The sequence below is a fragment of the Cygnus olor genome, chromosome 3 (assembly GCF_009769625.2).
Source record: "Cygnus olor isolate bCygOlo1 chromosome 3, bCygOlo1.pri.v2, whole genome shotgun sequence".
In the NCBI taxonomy this organism is placed as follows: domain Eukaryota; kingdom Metazoa; phylum Chordata; class Aves; order Anseriformes; family Anatidae; genus Cygnus; species Cygnus olor.
In genome coordinates, this window is record NC_049171.1 from 37,160,364 (window position 1) to 37,182,881 (window position 22,518).

General features: G+C 41.3%; 2 long non-coding RNA genes across 2 annotated transcripts; one reads left to right on the plus strand and one right to left on the minus strand.

The window, feature by feature from the left end:
- Window positions 1-256: 256 nt before the first annotated feature.
- LOC121067339 lies at window positions 257-22,432 on the minus strand. Its single transcript, XR_005818245.1, has 4 exons — window positions 21,912-22,432; window positions 14,929-14,934; window positions 11,021-11,026; window positions 257-267 (listed from the first exon to the last, which is right to left on the minus strand). It is a non-coding gene; the product is annotated as an uncharacterized LOC121067339 (long non-coding RNA).
- Window positions 2,950-5,229, plus strand: LOC121067338. Its single transcript, XR_005818244.1, has 2 exons — window positions 2,950-3,071; window positions 3,803-5,229. It is a non-coding gene; the product is annotated as an uncharacterized LOC121067338 (long non-coding RNA).
- Window positions 22,433-22,518: the final 86 nt, after the last annotated feature.

The window sequence follows — 22,518 nt, forward strand, 5'->3', positions numbered from 1 at the left end:
AGGAAAGCTACAGAGCCAATAGTAAACATAATATAGCTGGAAAGAAATGTCTTAGTTTGCATGAAACTGTATTCATGTATTCCAAATAAGGGGGGAAAAGTCGTGTTAGTGAAGGCACAGGAATCAACAGTTTTCCTCTGATAAAGCTGTGAAGGGTAAATTGTGTGCACATTTAATGAGTAGGTCAAACCAAAGATGATCATTAGCAGGAACCCATGGCAATTAGCTACAACAGCTGAACCGCCCCTGTTTAGTCAAGTGGCTGAGCTGGGTGCTGTGGAAATGGGTGGTGCTGTCCCCTGTGCCTTCTCCTGGAAAATGTGGTATGCTGCTCTGCACCTTCAGGAGGTCATTTGTCTCCTCAAATACATGCTTTTTCATCTGTTTCTCCAGGTAGATAAGTCCTCCGTCAGTTTGAATTGATGCAACTTGCCAGGAGGAGTGAGCTGAATACTAGGGCTGATGCAAAGGAAAAGCTGGGATTGCTCAGATGCTCCTGGACAGTGGCATCTCTGCCCACAGTAATGCTTGCATGTGGCATCAGATCTCCTGACCAGGACAGTCAGTCGCTGACTGGGTGGTGACAGGAGCCTGCATTGCAGTGAGCTTTGCAGTCCTGGTGTCTGCTGGACCAGGTAAGACCCTGGAAAGTGGCTCTGCTCCGTTCTGGTAGTTCAGCTGGCCCCCGGTGCTGTGTGAATGCTCTACAACACGCATGGTACATTGCTACTGAATATTTTCCATACATACAAAACATCTAAATATTCTACCTATGCAGAAAATACTATTCCTTGGTCTTATGTCACTGTTCCTGCAGGAAGAATTTCTATTAGCCATTGACAAAATCTTACCTATGTACAATTCGATCAGTTCTGTAGCAGGGTCCACCCTGGATGTTAACACCTTTAAGAGCACAAATTGGATGAAATACAGTGGGAGCCGCTTGGGAGAATTTCAAAACCTGTCCCAAATTCCCAGCTGCTGAGCACCTATGGCAATTAGTTAATTGTGAAGGTTCAATCACACAATCCTAGCATGCTGGGTGTGCACCTAGGTACAGCCCTCACACCCTGCTATGCCACAACTCTAACTAAAAGTGAACTTGATTTTCATGCTTACAACTCAGAATTGAAGCTCTGTAGCTCTTGCCACCCTATGCTCACATTGAACCTTTTATCTTGCAAGCTGATTTTTAGGCAAGATGCCCAGCTCGTCTGAGGCCTTTCCAGCCACGGGTTCTTCAGTCAAATTCTGGCTGATCCAGCATGAGCCTAGGCAGTTTAATAGGCAGCAAGAAAAGTAGCAGCAGGAAGACGAAAGCAACACATGTTCTACCTCTTATTTGTGCTCCAGTTGATGAAATTTGTGTGTGATGTGTTCTGCAGTTAGATGAATATCCATGTTTTACATGCAAAGCAATTACCTTGGCTCATATAAGCATTAAGTTGGAACAATTTTTTTTTTTTTTTAGGTTGTTATTGAAAGTACCATAGCAGGTTTTTGTCCAGGTTAGGTATTTTCCCATTCTTTTATTCCTACACATTACTATATGCTAAATATTTACATGGAAAATTGGGGGTGGCAGAAAAAAAATCATTAAAAAATTACATTCCGTATGGTTCAGAGGTTTTGGCTGTGTATTTTAAGAATTACCACAGGGCAAGATTTAGCTTGAAACTGAGATGCCAAACTGAGGTGTCTGCAGTTGAGCGAAGTTTCTGAACTGCCTCTGAAGCAAGTGGAGCTCAAATCAATACAGTCTGTGCATTTCGGAGCGGTAGCTGTTGAGTTTGAGATCGGAGGCCCCGGTGCCACTTGGGATGCTGTGTGGTGCCCCAGGTCTGCATACAGGACTGACAAATACCTCGCAGGGCAGCTGGAAGGCCTCCAGCCTGCCGGGGCGGTTGCTGGAGGCCAGAGTGTATTTCAGGTGCCTACAAAGGTACTGAGCATCATCTGTGCTGTGCAGGGGTCATCTTCAGAATCAGCTGGGTTGCTCCGTGGATGCTGGTGGGATTGTAGACACCCAAATTTTGGTGGCTTATTCTGGAGCTGCCTCAGTGTCAAACAGTTGCGCTGCCAGCCTAAGCGTTAATCTAATACATGATGCTTTTGCTGGAGGAGTGGAAGCATTGTGATCTTTTTTTTCTTTTTTCTTCAGGTCATGCTTGTCAGACAATGTTTTCTACACATCTGAAACACAGTTGGCTGCCTCAGAACTCTTTTATTTTCCTCTACATGTGTATAAAAGCCCTTCTGTATGGGAATGCAAACAGTTACCAGAGATTGATCGGTATAGTAATGCAGTGATGCAGGATTTGTGAATAACTGTATTACTAATCTGAGCAACTCATGTTTCTGAGATAACCAACCCTTAATTCCATAGTGTTTAGGCTAACATGAGTAGTCCTGGGTTGTGGGTCCTGTGTTGTGGGTTGGCTTTTGGGGGTTTGGTTTGGTTTTGCTCTTAGTTTGAATAGGATTAAGCATTAGTGAGGGAGGGATGTGGCAGCCCCGTTCTGTTTGAGACGAGATGAACTATCAGCTTCCCCACCATATTTTGTTATCATTGACAGAAAAATTTTTCAAAAATATCCATAAGCTGTTGCTGAACCTACAAACAATTGGATGTATGGCCATCCTCCTTGTGTGGAAATGAAATTTCCAATATCATTAAAACTCCTGTCTCATTATTTAGGTCTTTGATCACTAGTAATGTAAAATAAAAATATCTGATTAGAAGTGTGTGAACTGAAGCAGAGATGTTTGCTAGTGCAGTTGTAGTCTGGATGCATCTCCTTGGAGTTTTTTCTCTTTTATTAGCAGAATTTCATGTTTTAAGCTGAAGTTTCAAGGCAGGCCTGGATGCTTTGTTCCTATGGAAACAGATTACTGTCTCCAAACAAATCGGGCATGCTGAGTTGCTGTGGAAACACAGGTAAGAATTTCGAGTAGGTGCAGAAAAGTGCCGAGCTGGTGGGGCTGGGAAGTTGACACCTTGCATCTGATGGGAGCCAGTGCCAGATGCCCCAGAAGGGAGTGAAGAGTTCCCTGGGACACAGATTTTAAGGGTATTCACCCTTAAAATGGACGAATATTCCTCCAAGCCCCAGCTTCATATCCTTATGCTTTTAATCATGAAGAGCACTTGCCCGTCCTCTTTTGTAACTCCTCAGTAGATCTCTTGATTCTGTTATTGATGATTGGGCTTGTAGAAATTAAAGAGGAAATTTTATTTTGATTTAATTTTATTTTTATTTCATTTTTTTGAAGTCAACTTGCAAATGTTTCTAATTGAAATATGTGCTGGCAATCCTATCCGTATCTGCAGGGAGAGAACCAGGTCCTTTTGGAGGTGCTTTCTCCTCCTTGAAGTAAAGAACCCATGTAAAATGCGTTGAGAGTCATAGTGAATTTAAAAGCAAGTAAAATTAGAAGATTGACTCGGTTGTGGGAAAATACAGAGAGATGTATATGCATATATACACCTGGGAGAAAACGCAAGGAGGAGGGAGGGGAATGACAGTCTAGATTGTAGCAGAGGAATAACTGCATGCTGTGCAAAGTGACCAGACTTAGTCATGCAAGAGAAGCTTTTGGTAATGTATATTTAAAACCAGGTACATTTTTGGGAGCACAGCATGATGAAAGCATTTTCCTCATAGAGTCGGAAGAAATGCCTGCCTCGTTCCCTCTAAAGAGGCAAGAAAGTTGCTAAGCTGACTGCACGGCTCACGGCTGGCGGAAGGAAGGGAGCAGTCCTGCTTCCCCTGCTTTTAACTCTGTTCATCGTGACTTGCAGGGCAGTACGGGAGAACACAGAGTGCAATTTCAAGCATCAGCTCCAAAAAAGATGAACCAGAGGCGAAATGCTTTAGAAAGGAGTCATCTGCTTCAGTTCAAGTTGTGATAATTACACCCCGAATGGTGACCGCTGTGAGGAAAAGCCAAGACAGGGCTGCTCAGATGCATACTCCAAGTTGGCAACGAGGGATATAAGAGTAACTGCTCTAAATGTAAAATGTTGGGGAGATGAAAAGGAAAAAAAGCCTTTATACTGATCACTTCATGCAATTTTTTAATGATGTAAATGATTAAAGGCCTCCACAGATGCCCTTAGATCACTGGTAGGACAGAATGATACTTAAAATGTAACTGTGCTTTACATTTTTGGGTCAAGATTTCTAAAAATTAGGAACCTGAAGGTAGGTGCCTGAGTATGGAGGGCATAAAAGCTAACTCTATGAGGCATAAGGAGCAGCTGTGCCCATCTCAGTGCCCACCAGCTTGAATAATTGCCATTTGTGCCTAAAGGAACAGCTATGTCCTACATCCATAGCAGGCTGAGCTACTTGACAGAAGTGCAGCTAATGCCTCTGGTATCTCAGACTGTTTGGAGGAGAGGGGTTTGCTCCTAAATGCCACAACCACCAGCAGTTTTATGTAAGGTGGTCTTTCCCTACCCACGACTTTTGGCTCTTCAGCAAGATGAATGAGTAAAAGCAGAATAGATCCTATAAGGTAGCATGCTAAAGTAGAAAAAAAAAAAAATTGTTTAAATAACATTTTAAATCCATCTACAATCCTATCAAGATTCTATGCCATTTCTCTTAGGACAAATATGTCTATTAATAGGATGTCTCCAGTACACTTGCTAAATGAACAGTGTTCTTTTTCTGTGCAGACAGTCCTAGGAAATTATTTTCCTGTAGAGAATATTGAATACTGAAGTCTTGAATACTAGATTTCCTGGGTAGTACGACTTATATGCAGAAATTCCTCTACATATTTTGAAACCAGTGAAACAAGCTTAATAATTTAGTATCTTCCCTGTTGTTCTTTTCACAAGCTGTAGAAACCTTGCCATCAGTGCTTCCGAGTTTACATGTTAAAAACAGTATTTGGCAAACTAGTGCTGTGTCCTCTTCTTCAGTAACAGCCAGGGATTTTGTCAGCCATCCCAGTCTTGCATTCTGGAAACCATGCAGCTCTGTGGGGGTTGCTTTGGCTCTGTTCAAGCTCTCAGTGTGAGGGATGCTGGTGCTATGGCAGTGGTACCTACCCACCTTTGGTCTTGGTGAATACAATAAAGATGGACCCTGCCAAATGTTTGCACCTCCTCTCGTGTTTACTGAAGGGTGGTCAGTAGTGGAAGGACAAGTCAAACATCTGCACTCTTCCAGCAAACCATGTCTTGTTAAGATTTAAAAAAAAAAAAAAAGAGGCAAACGAAACAGCAACAAAAACCAACAACCCTTTGTTGCATGTTGAGAACATAAGAATGGGGTGTCTTGTCTGTATAAAGAAGACATTTGGCAATCTCTATCTTGATAACACCTTGTAATGAAAATAAAACATCTTGGTAAGCACTTAAATCCATGTAGCATTCTCTCAGTTAAATAAGAAAAATATTGTAATAAAACGTCAGTGTGTATCTATGGCTACAGAAGAGTTTTCCCAGTACTATGTTGTTTCTTTCAAAAATGACTTAGGCTTTCATAACTAATGACGATTTGATAGCAAAACTTGCAAATAGAGACCAAACTTTTATGTAGTCTCTTTCTTATTATTATGAGTAGTTCAGATTAACTGCAAGGAATTGAGTGTGTCTCCTTTCCCTTTTCATTCTTTGTTGGAAGTGAATAAAGCCCATGAATCCTGTGCATAACTGCTTGTTTTTCAATTAGAAAATCTAATTTTGTTCATTCTTCAAGTCAGATGAAAAAAAGTGATTTTTTTTTACACTGCTAGCTAAGGGACCATTAAAAATAACTGCTTGAAATACTCAAATTTCCATCAGTTGTTAAGCTTTTGATGAATACTGACTACTACAAAGCCCTGTTGAGATTCATCGGCCCATCAGCTTGCATTGAGAGAACTTAAGATGAACTCTGCTTTGACAGTCCAACATGTCCTCCAGCAAAACTGGGCAGTAGATTTAATGCTCCTGGTTTTGTCTGTGCTGCGTCACAGTGGTTGGCTTCCTGGTGTCACTGAGCTGCAGTTTTTACGCTGGAAGCCATAATCTGAGGCAGCTGGGCAGGTTTGATCATACTAAAACAGGTTGACCTATTAGAAAGCCAAACAGTGTGTCAGGGCATGGCAGTGAGGTGTCCTGATCTGATAGACTGTACAAACCAGAGTTTTTTGGTTTTAAGGTGTCTTAAGGCACCTTAAGAGAGAACATAGCTGGAACGTGCCAGGAATGGTCTGTTTGCCACCCAGAACAATGCGAATTTTAGATACTTCTTGCTGGGAATAAAGTCAAAAGAAGCGTGTTGTGCCCAGTTGAACAGGACACTGCCAAGACCAGAGTATGTCTCAGGTGGGCAGACTCCTACAGAAAGAGGCACATAGTGCAATTTTTGTCCGTATTCTGGACATAGTTGTATTGCTAATGACATGCAGTGTTCTTGGCAGTCCAAGCAACTTCCTAAGTAAAAGCATGTTTGCTTTTGTTTTCTCTTCCACGTAGGCTGGTATTGTGGTGGTGTGTGCAAATAAATTTTATTTACTCAAGGGAGTATGCATGAAAGGTAAATTCAGAAGTTTTATTCTTCTAAGCTGTCTACAGTGAAACCCACAGAGTGAAATTTTAATCAATAACTAATGATTGTATACATATTTGAGTGTAGTGCAATCTCCTCTTGGAAAAGCCATTAAGAGCTAATCTAATTCTAAGCATGGCAGCAATATTTGTGAATTGTGCACAGGGACATGAGCACAACCTGAACACTACAAGAAGGGGCTGACAGAACTAGACCCAGAAAAGAAGGGCTATCTGGGAGTATCTCTTAACATGTGCTGCTTGATAGGTGAGCATGGCTCATGAAGAATAAACCCATCACTCAGGCACAGGGGTTTCTCCTTTACGGTTGTGTGCTTGAGGTTTGGAAGTGTTTTCAGAAAGGGATTATCCTGACCAAATAAGAATGCGACCTATGTTTCTTGTACCTCAGCAGATGCTTTGGTTTCAGACTTTTGGAAGAACAAATTGAGTGATAGTTGCCTTAGCCTAGTTCTATGTCCACTAGTCATCCATCCCTTCAAAACTGAAAAGGATGCTCCTGACTGTAAGGTTCAGTGAGAGAGCTCTTCTTTCTAACCCAGGTTTGTGTGAGGCAAGACAGTGAAAATGGTTGTAGCAACTAGGCAACTAGAGTGTCAGCTCCTAGGCACTGGTGAAAACTACTGGCTGGCCCTGTGCTAGTGTCTGTCCTAGTACTTGTGACACTGCTCAGTCTGCAAATGCTACTCCTATGGGGTAAGAAACCTAATAGCCACTAGTGAGTAGGGCGTCATTCTTAAATGCTTCATCCTTCAGTCTCTTCTGCTTGTGTAGCAGCAGGGTTGGAATATCCTGTTTCTCAAAGCATTTGTGACCACTGAGCTGTAGAGCAGCAGTGACTAGCCCATGAACTTAAAGCAGTGCAAGTAGGGCTTCTGCCCTGGGACTGTGCTGGCATAGACACAGAGAACTAAATTCAGGTGAAGCATCATGGCTGTGACTCTCAGGGGACATGGTGTTCCCTCATGTAGTGCCTTTTGAGAGGGCCCAGTTTCATGTGCATCTATAGCATTATCAGCTAGCTCGTTTCCTACTGAGCACACTGATCTTGGTGAATCCTTTTTGAAGAAACACTGTCGACTGTATATATGTCTGTGCTGGCACTGAATGTACTTACCAGCCTGGCTGGTAGTTAAAACTAGCCTGATACAACAAAGAGAGCTGCGGTGCACTTACCTGAAGTTGACTAAGGCTCTTCAGTATCTGTCTGAAAACAGAAATCAGAGCCTCAGAGCATTTCTTGAAAAAAATGCCAAGCTTGATAACCAGAGAAAAGAGCTGAAATGAATGCAAATGTTTTGACCAGTGGGTGTTATTTTGCTGACATGTTCACAAGGATGTTTAAAGATAGGAATGTGATGCCCTAAGAAGTGCTTTTAAAATAAAATGATTAATAAATGATTAACGAATTGGCATGTAATCCTGTAATGTGCCTGCACAGATCCAGGGGTGATGCCAAGGTGATAAATGTTAGCTTTTTCTTTTCTCCTTCAGCTTCTATAATCCTGAGGTCAGGCCCTGAATGCACATTCTCTTGCTGTCAACTGGGCCTGCAAAGGACTGTTTTGATGAACCTACGCAATAAATGCATGTCTTCTTCCTCCCCTTTTGCCATTGGGGAAAAAGATTTTTGGCATGAAAGAATTTAATCCAATTACTAATTTGTTTGAAATCTTCCTTGTTTCTTCTTTAACAGTGGCATTTTTTTCAAGTCTAGGTTGTTCTTGAAAACAAATATTAGAACTGTTTTTAATAAAAACTACCTTGTCTGTGAAAATAATCTGTTCTGTATTGCAGAAGTATAATTACCACAGATGCTCTTTGAATGGTATAATTTAAGTCCTTTTTCTCATGGAAGAAAAGGAAGAAATGATTAAAAGCATTCCCATTACCTAGGAAGCACAGACTTCTTAAAATGAATTCAGCTCTTTGGTGGCAAGTGAATTCTCTCACCCCAAGGAGCATTTCCAAGCATACACACAACCATCTGCATGAACCCCAGGGAGCAGTGGGTGTGGGACCTTTGTTTCAGCTTTGGTGCAGGTAGGTGCAAGAATCTGAGCTGTATATACCGTACATGCAGAAAGCAGTTTCTATGTATATCGTCTTCTAAAACAAAGTCTCTGCTATTGCACTGAGATCATATTAAACTATGTTCAGCTGGATAAGAGACAGTAAGCAACCTAGAGCCACAGCCAGTGGTAAGGTATGCTTGGGCTGAGAGGTGAAAGATTTCTTCCTGTAGTATGGTTCTACTTTACCTTTACATCTATTCTTCGACATTCTGTTTTATACTGGCTGTCAAGAAATTCTGATCTATTAAAAGGCCTGGAAGTTTAAGGTGTGTATCTTGTACAACGTGTCCACCTACAGTTGTTCTTTTTCTCATTTAATAGCCTCTGTGCCTCTGCAAGAGGCTAGATTCCAAATGTCTTCCTTCTGAGGTACAGTCATACCTCCCAGAAAGCTGTATTATATTTATTCCCACTACTCTACATGACTCTGTTTCGTTCCTCTCTCTCAGTAAGGTACTTAACAGATCAAATGTGTCAAGACTCTGCTTATTGTTGCTCTTTGCTTCCATAACCTACTGTCACAGCTTTATCACTGATACTATGCACCTCTTCTCACTGTCTGATAGTAGGTTTTATTCCTTAGGTGTGCAAGACACTTTCTGAAACATCTGGTAAATAAAACTACTTGGCTGGAATTGCTATTATTGCTGTTCAGGAAACACCAGCTTGATATTTATATTTAAATCGCTATCATCTGCTGTGCAGTGTGTGATACTCCTGTAAATCAAACTGTGGTAGGTTGCCACTGAAGAGATCTGCAAGAAGTTTTCCTTTTAGCTGTTCTCTTTCAAGATGAGATATTTTTTCCAAAGTGATCATTTCCTGTAGTGCAGACTATTGAAATTGTGTTTATTAAGTCTTGCCAAACTGGAGCTAACTGTTCTTGAATACTGTTCCCCAAAGAGCCTTCAGTGATGAGGTGACCCTTAGTTTGGGGTAGATATGCAGCTGTCAGTGTTTTCCTGGGACTTACTGCTATCAATTTTATTTCTATGTTCCCTTCCCATTTGTAATTGAAACAACCTTCTCCAGAGTGAAAAGGGTCACAGCAAAGGGGTCTGGACAAAGCAGACACAGCAAAGGAGTCTGGACAAAGAGATGGGGTGATGGCAAGGAAAGGCTGAAATAGTTAAAATGTGCTGAGCACCAGGACATACACACAACCTTTTCATCAGGTGGTTTTGACGTTAAGACTTTTCTGATTTATTATAAATTGTATGCTGTAGTTATTTCTAAAAACTAACACTTACAAATCTGCCATTGCTATATGTTAGTCAGTACTCAGACACTTGGGTTACACCAGTACCCATTAACCTGGCTGATAAATAACCATATTCAACAAGCAGATGAGTGGACGACAGCTATTTGTTGTTAAATAAGACAGAATATCTTTGTGTATGAGTCTAGTAGCTGAAAAACCCAGAGTGTAAACTTTAAGTATCTGTGAGTTAAACTTGGCATCAGTAGGTAGGCAAAAAGGATGCTCTTGTTGTTAACAAAGCAATAATTTAACAGAACTGCAGCTTCTTTTTGCTTACATCTCAACTTAAGGTTTTTTTTTTTTTCCCTCACACTGGGAGCGGAAAACTGTAAGCTGTACAACATTCCCTGTTCCTTTATGAGTGTTATAATATCCCTAACAGCAAGGGGGAAAAGCCAACCAACCAACCAAACCAAAAAATCCCACCTCATCCAGAAGTAAATCTAATACTACTCTTTCCTTCTGGGTAAGAAAAATTATAAGGAAAGTTTGAACTGAAACACTTCATCTGTTGCATAGCAATGTAGTCTGCTTGCTATCACACGGTTTGTGAGCCTGAATTTTTTATTCAGATTCTAATTAAGAGTGCCCCAAAACTGGGACTATGCCCATAGTTAAGCAATGTAGGAAAGGGAATTTCCCCACACCCATGCATCTGTTTTTTTTTTTCAGTAGATTGCCATTGTTGCTCTGCCTTCAAAGTAAATCACCAAGGAATGGAAAGGTATTCCATCTTCAGAGGTAGCTGGGGTGACAGAAAGGTAAGAGGCATGATTCATCTTCCTTAACTATTCAGAAACCAATTCCAGGGTGTTCAGGTAATCTTGGCTTAGAGTCAAAGGACAACGGATGGGAAATGGTGCCTGCAGATCATGTTTCACCCAATTGCAGACAGACACATCTCCACTAGGCACTAAATCCCACGTTTCCCTCCCCTTTCCCTGCAGAGGAAACCATTTCTCATAGTTCTCAAGACACCTGTATTCAGTAAGGTGTATTGGGTTTGCATAGCAGGGTTTTGGTAGCAGGGGGGCTGCAGAGGTGGCCTGTGTGAGAAGCACCCAGCAACTGCCCCATGTCAGAGCAGAGCCAGCTCCAGCTGGCTCCAAAAGGGACCCACCGCTGGCCAGAGCTGACCCAGGGAGTGACACTGGATGGGCCTTTGGGAGAGCAGAAGGTAAAATACTGATGTGTAACAGCAGCTGGGAGAAAGGAGTGAGAAAATGGGAGAGAAGCAGCCCTGCAGACCCCCAGGTCAGTGTTGCAGGAAGGCAGGAGGTGCTCCAGGTGCCGGAGCAGCAGTTCCCCTGTGGCCTGTGGAGAGGCCCCTGGTGGAGCAGGCTGTCCCCCTGCAGCCCACGGGTCCCACATGGAGCAGATCTCCACGGTGCAGCCCGTGGAGGAGCCCCCGGTGGGGCAGGTGGATGTGGCCTGGAGGAGGCTGCGGCCCATGGAGAGCCCCCGCAGGAGCAGGCCCCGGGCCGGAGCTGCAGCCCGTGGAGAGGAGCCCATGCAGGAGCAGGGGGTCTGGGGGGAGCTGCCGCCCGTGGGGGACCCGTGCTGGAGCAGTTTGCTGCTGGGGGATGGACCCCGTGGCACGGAGCCGTGTGGGAGCAGTTCTTGAAGAGCTGCTGCCTGTGGGCAGCCCCCGCAGGCTCAGTTCGGGCAGGACGGCATCCCGTGGGAGGGACCCCACGGGGAGCAGGGGCAGAGAGTGACCGTGAAGGAGTGGCAGGGACGAAGCATCAGGGACTGACCGCAGCCCCCATTCCCCGTTCCCCTGTGCCGCTTGGGGAGAGGAGGTGGAAGAGGGTTGATGGGAGGAAAGTGTTTTTTGTTTTTAGTTTCTCACTTCTCTAGCTTGTTAGTAGTAGGTAATAAATTATATTAATCTTCCTATGCTGAGTCTGTTTTGCCTGCGATGATTACTGCTGAGTGATTTCACTGTCCTTATCTCAACTCTTGAGCTCCCAGTCCAAGGGGATATTTTGTCCCCTTTTCCCTTTGAGGAGGGGGAGTGAGAGAGTGATTGTGGTGGAGCTCAGCTCCCCAGCTGGGTAAAACCACCACACAAGGATACAGCCAGTTATATAATCCACTAAAATACTCTTGCACTGAGACCTGATTTGAACTTATTCCCATTTTCCTTGCATCTTTTGAGATACGTATATGTATATTTGGGAAAAGTCTTTTCAAATTTTGCATTTGGTATCAGAAAAGAATCAAATGTAGTGGCTGAACTGGCATACTGAAAGTTGGGGGAGTGTTTGTACAAAGCCTGTTTCTTGGCTGAGAATCTTATCAGCCATCCTATGATGACTCTTCAGTTTTCCTATCCAGTTTAGCATAGTGAAAGGTTTCCAACACTAATGGATGACACTGGGAAAATTTATGGAATGAAAACAATTCATATGCAAAATACTGGACAATGGCCAAGAAAGATGGAGAAAAGATTGTTGAAGCTGGGAAGTACAATGTGTACTAAGCATCAAATAGTAGGAGAGTGAAGAGAGCAAGTGAGTCAGACAATAAACAAGTGATAGGTGGAGCCCTAAATAAATTTAATCAGACAGTAAAAACCATAACAAATTTGGAAGAAGATAGAAAAAGGATGAAAGGAAAATGCCAAGAGGCTGGAAATGAAATAGAAAGAGGAAAATTGATGGATTAAAATTGCCTTAATTTAAAAATGAAACCATAGGGGGAAAATTTATCATTGGACTTGGGAAAAAAGATAGAGATCTCGCTATCCTCCCTCATTCAGAATGCAATTTGGGCAAGTCATCTCTAAGCACAGAAGAAAATGATTTGTAGTTACAGTCTGTACAGTTATTTGAGCCTGATATTAAGCCTCCCTGTGGAGCTCTCCCACTGCCAAGGCACTGGGTGATGTGGAACTGAGGCGCAGATTTGAAGTGCTTTGCCCAAGTAGTCCATGGCTAAGCCAGAAACCAAAAACAGACAGTACTTGAAAACGTTCTTTCCTGCATGACTCTGACCTACATGTTGGCATCCCTAGACTGGTCATCCCAAAGCAGCTAGCACTTGAAGACCAGGGCTTTGAGAGTCACTGTTCACGGCTGTGGTTAGAATCCAAACCTCTGCGTATGTGGCCATGCCTGTTTATTTTCATGAGCTCCATGATTTTTATTGAAGACAGATGCTTTGTACCATCTTTGTACTGGTATGATCCGATCCTATATGAGTTATTGGCAGGTTTTATGATTTGCTACACTATTTATACATGCTAGGGATTAGTATACCATCAGATGTTGCAGAGAATATTGACAGGTATGTGTGGAATGAGTTACCGCTGTGACAGTAAAATGTTGCAGCCATGCTGGTATGGCTCTGTGTTAGGAATAATGAGCCACGTAAGAGACAAGGCTAATGAGTCAGCTTCAATGCCACACAGACACAACTTTGGGGATAGAAACTAGTGCTGTGTGTACTTACCAGATCAGGTGGTGCTAGCTGAAATATGCTTATTATGAACAATGTAAGCATAGTGGTGGAGAGCTTGTAACTTGGGATCAACATTGTTAGCTTCTGTTTTCTTTCTAGTTGTTTCACTTACCTGGCATGTACAGCCAGTGCTTCAGAAACTCACACAGCTTGATTTGAAGTGGAAGCTGCCATTTCAATCCAGTAATGTTGGCAGTGAAATTTCAAGTCAGCATTTTACAGATTAGCCAAAGTTTTCATAGTGCAGAGACTCTTAAGTGAGCTTGAAGCGATGCTTCAGACGTGGGGTGTAAATGTCTGTGACCACAGGTTTGAGGTAGTTAGGCTTCCTCAACATCAGGCTTGGCTTGCAGCAAAGGCAGCTATATCATAGTTTAGATGAGAGAGAAAGAAAGGATAGTCTATCTGCCCTTAAAATCTGGGAGGTGTTCTTAACCATGGGATTGTGCTGGTATCTTCAGTTTTCTGCTCTCCCAGCATATCATGCTTTTGTGCCCGTGTTACTTCTGTAAAGATGGTAAGAAAATTAAGTTTAAATATTGTATTTCTATATTGGACTTGCTTTTCCTCCTGGAAAGTCAGAAAAATACTTGATACCAAATTAAACTAATCCTTGACAGGATACATCTATCATCAATTTACTTTCTCACTGCTAATGATGGAAGGCTTAATCATACTCACAAGGTAAGATTTAGGTAGAGACTTTCTAGTACCTTTTCATATTTCTCCTTTGTGATTTATAGCTGGGGTGTCTGTCTGTCTTTCCCCGAACACAAAATGCGACTATATTTTTCAACTTTGGCCTTCTCATTCTCTATTTGGCCATCATGCTATAACTTTTCCCCTGCCCCATTTAATCTCTATGTACTTCAGGACAGGGTCTGCCCCATTGTTTGGACTCATAGTATGTTCACACAATGAAACTTCAAAATCTGGAACTACTGCCAAGGCTTATATTAAAAACAAAACAAATAAACAGAAAACCAAACAACAACAACAAAAAAAAGGAACAGAAGTTCTTCAACTTTTTTTTTGGAGTTCCTTGGCTTTCTTTTCTTGGATGTCAAGCTTTTTCCTGAACGTTGTATTCTACAAGCTCAGAGGACATCCACCACTTTTGATTATTGGCGTAACAGACTTATTAAAAAGGTAATTACTTATTACATTTTTACATATGCCAGGAACTTGAGTTGTAAGAATGACTTAGGGCTGTTAACAGTTTTGTTTTCAATTCCTCTTGTGTAATTCAAAAACTATTCTTCCTGAAGATAAGCAAAAGGGAGAAGAAGTTAATAATAAGGTCTTGCTGGTGAGAAGCACCTCAACATTAATTGTGTCTCTCACAAGCAGACTTCAGACGTATCATTTCCACCCACACTAATCATAAAACCAGCACTGTGAATTGTTTCACAATTGTATCCCTGTCAAGTTGATGCCAATTTAGGACAATAATGTCTTTTTAAGTACTAAAACCTGATTTTCTTTTGATTAATAGGGTGTATGGTATGATTCCATAAAGCTTCCTATTATTTATATTATTTGAGCAGTTTGAACTTCACTCCCTTCTTGCAGACCAACCCAGCATGAGAATTAGCATATCACGCCTACTGTCACAGGAGGGCTTTTAAATATTTAACAGTTTAAACATACCTGGTATTCACATTTTAGCTTAGTTTTCTAAACCGTACATTTGACTATAGTATGTTCCTGTGGTGGTGGTTTTTGTTTTACTCTTTCTTGAGAAGGGTAATGGATGTGTTTGTCTGGAATACACAGAGGGCTGAATTGTTCTTGAACCTTGTGGCATCCCCCTCTGTCCATTCTCTTCTGCTCCACTAAGTTCCAGTTTAGAACAAGTGGCCAGTGGGCACTGCAGAAACACTACTGACTTGGAAACACAAAGGTGTTGCTTTTATTAGCTCCGGCAAAGTCACTGGACTGACCTAAATGAGCTTTCTTTCCCTACCAAAGAAAGATCTCGGATGGACACAAAATCTTTTTATTGAATACAGACTTTTAAATTCTGTACTTGCAGAGTCTCTGACCAAAAAGATACTTTAACTGAAATAAGGCTTCATGCTACCTGTTGCACAGCAACGTTTTCAATGCTGCAGGGCAGAACTTTTCCATATATCATATTCGTACGGTTGGATGATCCCAGTGCCAAATCCTCAGTGGAGAAAGGCCTTCAGGTTAGCACATTCAGCATTTCCAATTTAGAAACAAGCCCTCTGATGGGAGCAGCCTTTTCTGAAGGAGCAAGAATGAATACTTATCACTTAGTTACTGGTAAAACGTTCTGACTTTCTGCCCTTCTACTGGCCAGCAGTTTTCCTACATTGATCATACCTATTCTCCACGCTCTCCATCTGCTGAAATTGTTTGGCCTCTGGGGCACTCTGGTTCTCATCATGCAGAAGATAAAACAGTGTGGTCTTCTCTCTGGCATGGTAAGCAGCTTAAAAACACTTTGCTGAAATCAAGAGTCAGATTTGAAGCTGGCCAAAAGTTTGAGTTTCCAAATGAAAGGTACTTGGCTATTCAAATAGCACTTACTTAAGTATTAAAAGCTATTTCTGAGAACCATCGTAGTCTAAACTGAAAGATTATTTCTTTGAAGAGACGTGACTCACAGGGATTAAAGGCTAAAAAAAGTATCATTGTGGAAGTATATCTAAAGTTCTATCAAAGAAAACTTCTTCAAAGCTGAAGGTGGCTAAAAGCCAAAATGTTACATTCAGAATTCAGTGTGCTGTGGTATTATACCAACTGGGGATTTAAATTTAAAACAAAACAAAACAAAACAAAAAAACAGCGAACCTGTTAAAAAGCAGCATTTTCATTGGAGGTTAAATGAGATATGAGTTCTAAAGTTATGTTTGGTACTTTAAGTGTCTAAAACAAATGGAAACCCTTAACATTTTAGGAGTCCCTATGAATCACCTGGAGGTAGGGAGGCGATTTGTCCCCTCAAGGATCTTTTCTTTCACTAGAGATGGTGATTCACTTCTGAATGCATCATTTTCCATGCACCTGCCAGTGGAGTTCTAGATGACAATTGCACAGGTATTATAAACAGGGTCTGTTTTTGCAGTATAGCTGTATTTAAATAAAGCTGTATTTAAGGGACTCCCCCAAAATGTGATGCATTTCCTTCTTATATTAATGTTGTCTTTACAATGACTGTTTTGTACTGGTTATGTTGGCCAGTTGCTGTTTTTATAGAAGTGGTTCTGTTTGTGTATGAAATTTAAAGGGACCAAATTGCTACTGTGCAATCAGTACAGAACAATACCTGGTTATTTTCATCCTGTCAATATTTTCACAAAGAAGTGCTCCTTTCACCTCTTTCATGCCCTTAAGTTATTTACCTTAACCAGATGAGTCTGGCGACTATAGTTCATAACTCTACTGCACACTGAAAACCACTGACTCAAAAGAACATTGGTTTTGTGGTATATACTGTTTCTGCCTACCTCCTACCCCTGTCTTATCCCTTATAGATCTACCAGAGAGTAAATACTATATATATATATATATATTTTTTTTTAGAACTACCAACCTTGCAACCTTATCTCTTTCTAGTATCCATCTCTACTTCACAGGTATCAGTCACCTTTTCTTCCAAACCATTTAACTGATTAACATCAATCAAGGTAAAATCTCATTCAGTTTGTGGTTAGATTTGATGTACCTTCTATCTATTTCAGGCCAGAAGAAATTCTCTGTGCATGTTAGGTTGCCTGTTCTGATTATATCAGCTTATCTAACAAAAGAAATTCTCATGCAGCTTAAGATGCCTCACAGAAAGTATTGTAATAATTTTGTATGGTGAACTGTGTAGTAGTTAAATGATGCTATTTCTCAGGAGGCACAGCCCTGGTTAGTAAAGATCCTCTGTACAGCGGTGATCATGTTATTGTGAATCTTCTATGAGCAAACATGTTTCTGGCAGAGAGTGATATATGCTGTAGGTTATGTATTTTCCACTACTAAGGAGAAGCCAAAAGGAATAGCCAACAGGAAGGGTAATACTACAGATTCTGGGCTTGACTGAAGCTTCACAACCTACTCTAAGTAAGGAGCAATCAGAATATGACAGCTTTTTAATAAGACCAACAAATGAATAACTGAACATCATCTCTGCAATGTCTGAGAGTGAAGAATTATTTTCATCTCCTGTCTTTGCAGTGATCCACATGTCTGAGCACATTCCCATTTATCCTCTCAGAAGAGAGTGCACCATTTTCAGGCCTGCTTGAAGTATGACTTCAGTTCAAAGAGGCAGAACATGGACTGAACAGGGAATTGGGTGAAGTAAAGACTATCTAAACCTCTGTGTTAATACCTGCAAGGCATTCCAATATTAATATGCTAGGCAGCTCTTCCCACCAAAGTGAAGAATATATATGAAGGGAGAACAGAGAGGTGCAGAAAGAACTGCACTTGGATGTGTGGTGATGCCTCCAGTGGAAAGATTTCCTTTCCTCCAGCTTCACCACAGTCAGTTCCTTACAGACAACTTCAGGGACACTTGTATTTCAGTGGCAGGGTCTGTGAGCACTTGTGAGCCTGAGCAGATATCCAAAGGGAGAATTGAAGTTAGGGTCCCTGGTTCCTTTTCAGTATGGAGTTCTCAGAAAGATACAACTGCCTCAAATTCAACTACACTGGTCCTCTGCACAGCACAGCAGATTCAGTGCAGTCAGAGTAAATTATATCTATGTTTATCTGTTTCTTAGTCTGTAAAACAAACAATACATAACCTGGAAGAGCTATTGCTTAGGGCAGCTAGTCGTACTTGTGATTTCTAGCAGTTGCTGTGGCATATCAAGTATAGGGGATGAACATGACGTTCTGGTAAGCTTTGAACTACATGCTGTAGCTTATCAAATTTCAGTGACATGGAGCACATTTCTGTGTTGTTACTTACGGATGCTGTGCTATGCAAGTGCTGCAGAGTATTTTGCTAAAAATGATAGAATCGTAATCTGTAGAATAAACTGGGATATAATGCCTGTGATTTACGAATAGTTTTGCTGGAATAAAGATGCCTCATAACCAACATACTTAGAATACAGTACCCAGAATTTCTTAGAACGAAGTCTTCTTGTCCCTCCCCTCCTTGTTTTGCATAGAATAACAAACTGCAAATCTTTGAGTGTTTTGTTTTGCTGTTGTTTTTTTAACTCTGCAACTCTGCTGCTTTGGGAAACAGGAACTGTGCTGGGAACGAGGGAAGGTGCTCCATAAATTAGGATGAAACATGCCAGATGTAAAGATTTTATTCTGTGATCAACACACCAAGGGAGAGCAATGCTGTGCTAACACATTAGCAAGAGGACAAGATGAGAAAATCTAGGCTAGGTAGCTTGCCACAGATGTGCAAAAGACCATAAAGGCTGTCACAAGATTAATCTGGTACCAAATTGAAGGACAGGCTCTAAGTATTGGAGGCAATTTATTCTTTTCAGAATTTAAAATTAACTGAGAGGTAACCGCAAGTGTTGGAGGCGGGACAACTGTTCAAGAATTTGATTACGGATATTTGCTGGCTGACAAAGAGGGCTGTACATTTTAACCACTGACAGTAAAAAAAAAAAAAAAGGCATTAGTTTATTCCAAGCTTAAATATCACAATGTATTTTTAAGGGAAATAGGGCATGTCTAACAACTGTAAAGAATTTTTAGAATTAGATTATAAGTTTGGTGAATAAAAATAACTGCAAGTTACATGTAGCATCTACACTGTGTTCAGGTAAGAAAATTACGTTAAAAAGCCAATAAGCATTTAGATGGGGTCTGAGCTGGTTCAGATTTTAAACAGCTATGGGTGGTAAACTGGCATAGGCATGATCTTTCTTGATTTATTTATTTTTTAATTATTACAAGGTAATTCAGAACATTCAGGCTTTTGAGAGAGGAAAACAGAATGAAGGTCACACAAAGAAAAATGGAATATATGCTAGAAAATTGTCATTTTGAATAAATTTTAAAGGGCAAAACTATCAGTAAAGGACATAACTGATGTTACGAAAGAACTTTATCAGCTCTGTGCCTTCCTTAAAAGGGAAATACTCAGGATCAGCTGATACTTGACACTTAACTTTTATGTAGCTGATGTGGGAATAATGCTTAAATTCTGATCTACCTTTAATAGGAAGGAAATTTCCTTTACCAAAAGAAAACATCACTAACAGATGCAATGTTCAAGACAATGAAACTTATCCAAAGAATGTTAATTGTAAATACACAACTGTAATAGAATATACCATGAAATTTATTTATTTATTTATTCTAACAGAGGAATGGTACTAAGAGTTTCAAAATCAAACTGGAAGGGAGACAGCATTTTCAGTAACAGGTGAGCAGAAGGGTGCTGACGTGGTACAATGGAAGAAGTGAATTCTCCTAATGCTACTATGGACAAGAAGAATATCTCAGAAAGCTATTCCACTTGCATAGTGCAAGGCTTCCCAATAGTTTCCTGCAACCTCAACTTAATACTAATTTCATTAAAAAAATATCACTTAAGAAAGTGGTATATTTTTTTAAAAGATACAAATATAGTTCATTACTCAACCGCTTTTTTATTGTTACATTTATCTGTAGATTTACATCTAATTTCTACTAATATGAATGAAATCAAACATGCATGGGTGGCTTATGTTAAAACTTTACTCTCTATTCCTGAATGTTTAAGGTTTACCTTTTACTTTAGTTTCATGTTGTAAGGTGGATAAAATATGTTTTCCCCTATAATACCATTTCTTTTAAAACATGACAGATTGTGGAGCTCAGCATTGTTCGAGAGAAAAATCAAAATTATTTTTTAGCGACATTGAACGCTGAATTTGTTAGTACATTTAGCCATCAACAGCACTGGAAAGCTCACTAGGGCAGCCTTTTTACAGATCTGCAACTTTGAGAAGTTTGAGAATGTAGTACAGAAAAATGGTAAATACGTTCAAAGTTTGTTTCTTTGTAACATTTTTACTAAGGTACAAGTGCAACACAACGACTTTATTCTTGCAACATAGTCCTACTTGTCTTAAGTGGTATAGGCAAGTCCCTCTGTTGCCTTCCATTTAAACCACCTGAGATATGTAAGAACTGCAAGGTTCTTAACTCTGTAATAGTAGTCCTTTTCAAAATTGTATTTTTTGGGATGTGTGGGAGTGTGGTCTATTATGACTAGGCTATAGTGAAGAGGTTTTTTTGTTTGCAGTTGCTTTGATTTGGCTGCTAAAACCCAGGCAGCTACTGCCTACATGAATTTAAAGATGTGGCAAGTAAGACGTACTGGTAGAATGACTCTCTACAGAATTTGTGCTTTAATTGTAAATGCAGTCTCTAGCTGTGTTTCACTAAATCCTGGGATGACACCACAGCTGCTGAGCCAAAAGAGAGCAGATGCTGCAGATGAAGCTCCATCCTCATTTTGGTCAGCTGCAATGCAAATGCACGCTGCTCACCACTTCCCTCAGCTGAATTCCTTTGCCTTTTACAAATTCCCACCGCTGGCTCTGTAAGCAGGAAGACACACTAATGATTTGCACGAAGAGACAGAGAATGAAATGACAGGAGCAATGGGGAAAAGATCCTTTTTAAAATAAAAAATTAAAAAAATTATATATCTTTATCTTCACTGGGAGTTTGTGCACCTGCAGAGATCCACAGCTTATCTGGAAAGAGCACTACATAATCACCAATTCTGCATTTTCACCAGTAAGTGTTAGAAACTGACATTAAGAGTCTTGAGAAAATACAATTCTGATTCACTAGTCTAGCCGTGATTTGGTTTTGTTTGGTCTCTGCTGCATATGGTATCAAAGACAGCTCTAATCTTTCCTTAAAGGATGAAAGCACAGGAGATGAGGTGGAAGCTACATGAGGTTTCCTTCTTTAAGAGGGAATTTGAGCACTAAATTTTATTTAAGCCTAAGAAATACAAACAAAAAGTCTGAGTCACACTGCCTTTTCAACATCAATGGAATTAGTAGGAGAAGGCAGGTTCCTGACTTTCCATTGTGTTTATTCAATTTTCTGATTATGATGATACATAAGCATCAGTTTAATACTTTTGAGATGAAGTTGACAACATTGAGAGCTTTTACGACTGTTTATAGAAAGAGACAGCCCTGTCCAAGATCACAGTCCCACCTGAAGAGAGACAGATGAAATAGAGTGGTTTCACTGATGCCCTTACTAGCACATGACCTGTATTCAAGTGGAAGAAGACAAATGGATGTGAACCATATGGAAAAGGTGATGCTAAAGGGTAAATGTAACACTTGAGGGCAGGTAGCACAGCAGGCCAATGGCTTTGTTGGATCGGTGTGTGAGGCAGCTCAAGGACACTGCCCAATTGCCATGACGATGAATAAAAGCCACAAAGATGGAGAAGGAACTGGAGCACCTGTTGTATGAGGAGAGGCTGAGGCTGCTTAGCCTGGAGAAGACTCAGAGGCTTCTCACCCATGTATATAAACACCTGGTAGAGGAATTAAGGAGCTAATTCTCCTCAGTGGTATCCACTGACAAGGTCTTCAAAAGACGTCTAGATGTAGAGCTTATTGATATGGTTTAGTGGAGGACTTGTTAGTGTTAGGTCAGAGGTTGGACTAGGTGATCTTGGAGGTCTCTTCCAACCTAGATGATTCTGTGATATGAGGGAAAGGGCACAAACTGAATGGGAGGGCTTCCATTAAGCAGAAGAAAAATTCTTGCAGTGAGGGTGGTCAAACACCAGAACGGGTTCCACAGAGAACCTATGGACCCTTCACCTGCAGAGGTACTGAAACCACAGCGTATGTCCTGAGCAACGTGCTCTAGCCGAGGACTAGCCAGCCTCCAGGAGCCCTACGACTCTGTCATTCCCCATGCTCTGATAACTACAAGCAGCTGAGCGCAGCATCGATTTCACATTTATTTCTCAGAGGTCTCTCCAGCCCCACGCTCCCCGCCTTAGGCTAACGGCAAATGGCCGCCGCCCCCTCAGCGCCCGCCGAGGCCGTTGCCCGCGGCCGCCCACGCGCCGCCGGAGCCTCCCCGGCAAGAGCAGCAGCAACAGCAGTAGCAGCAGTAACACCAGCACCACCAGGCGCCGCCGCTCCCGCCCGCGCCGCCCATTGGCCCGGGCGGCGGCG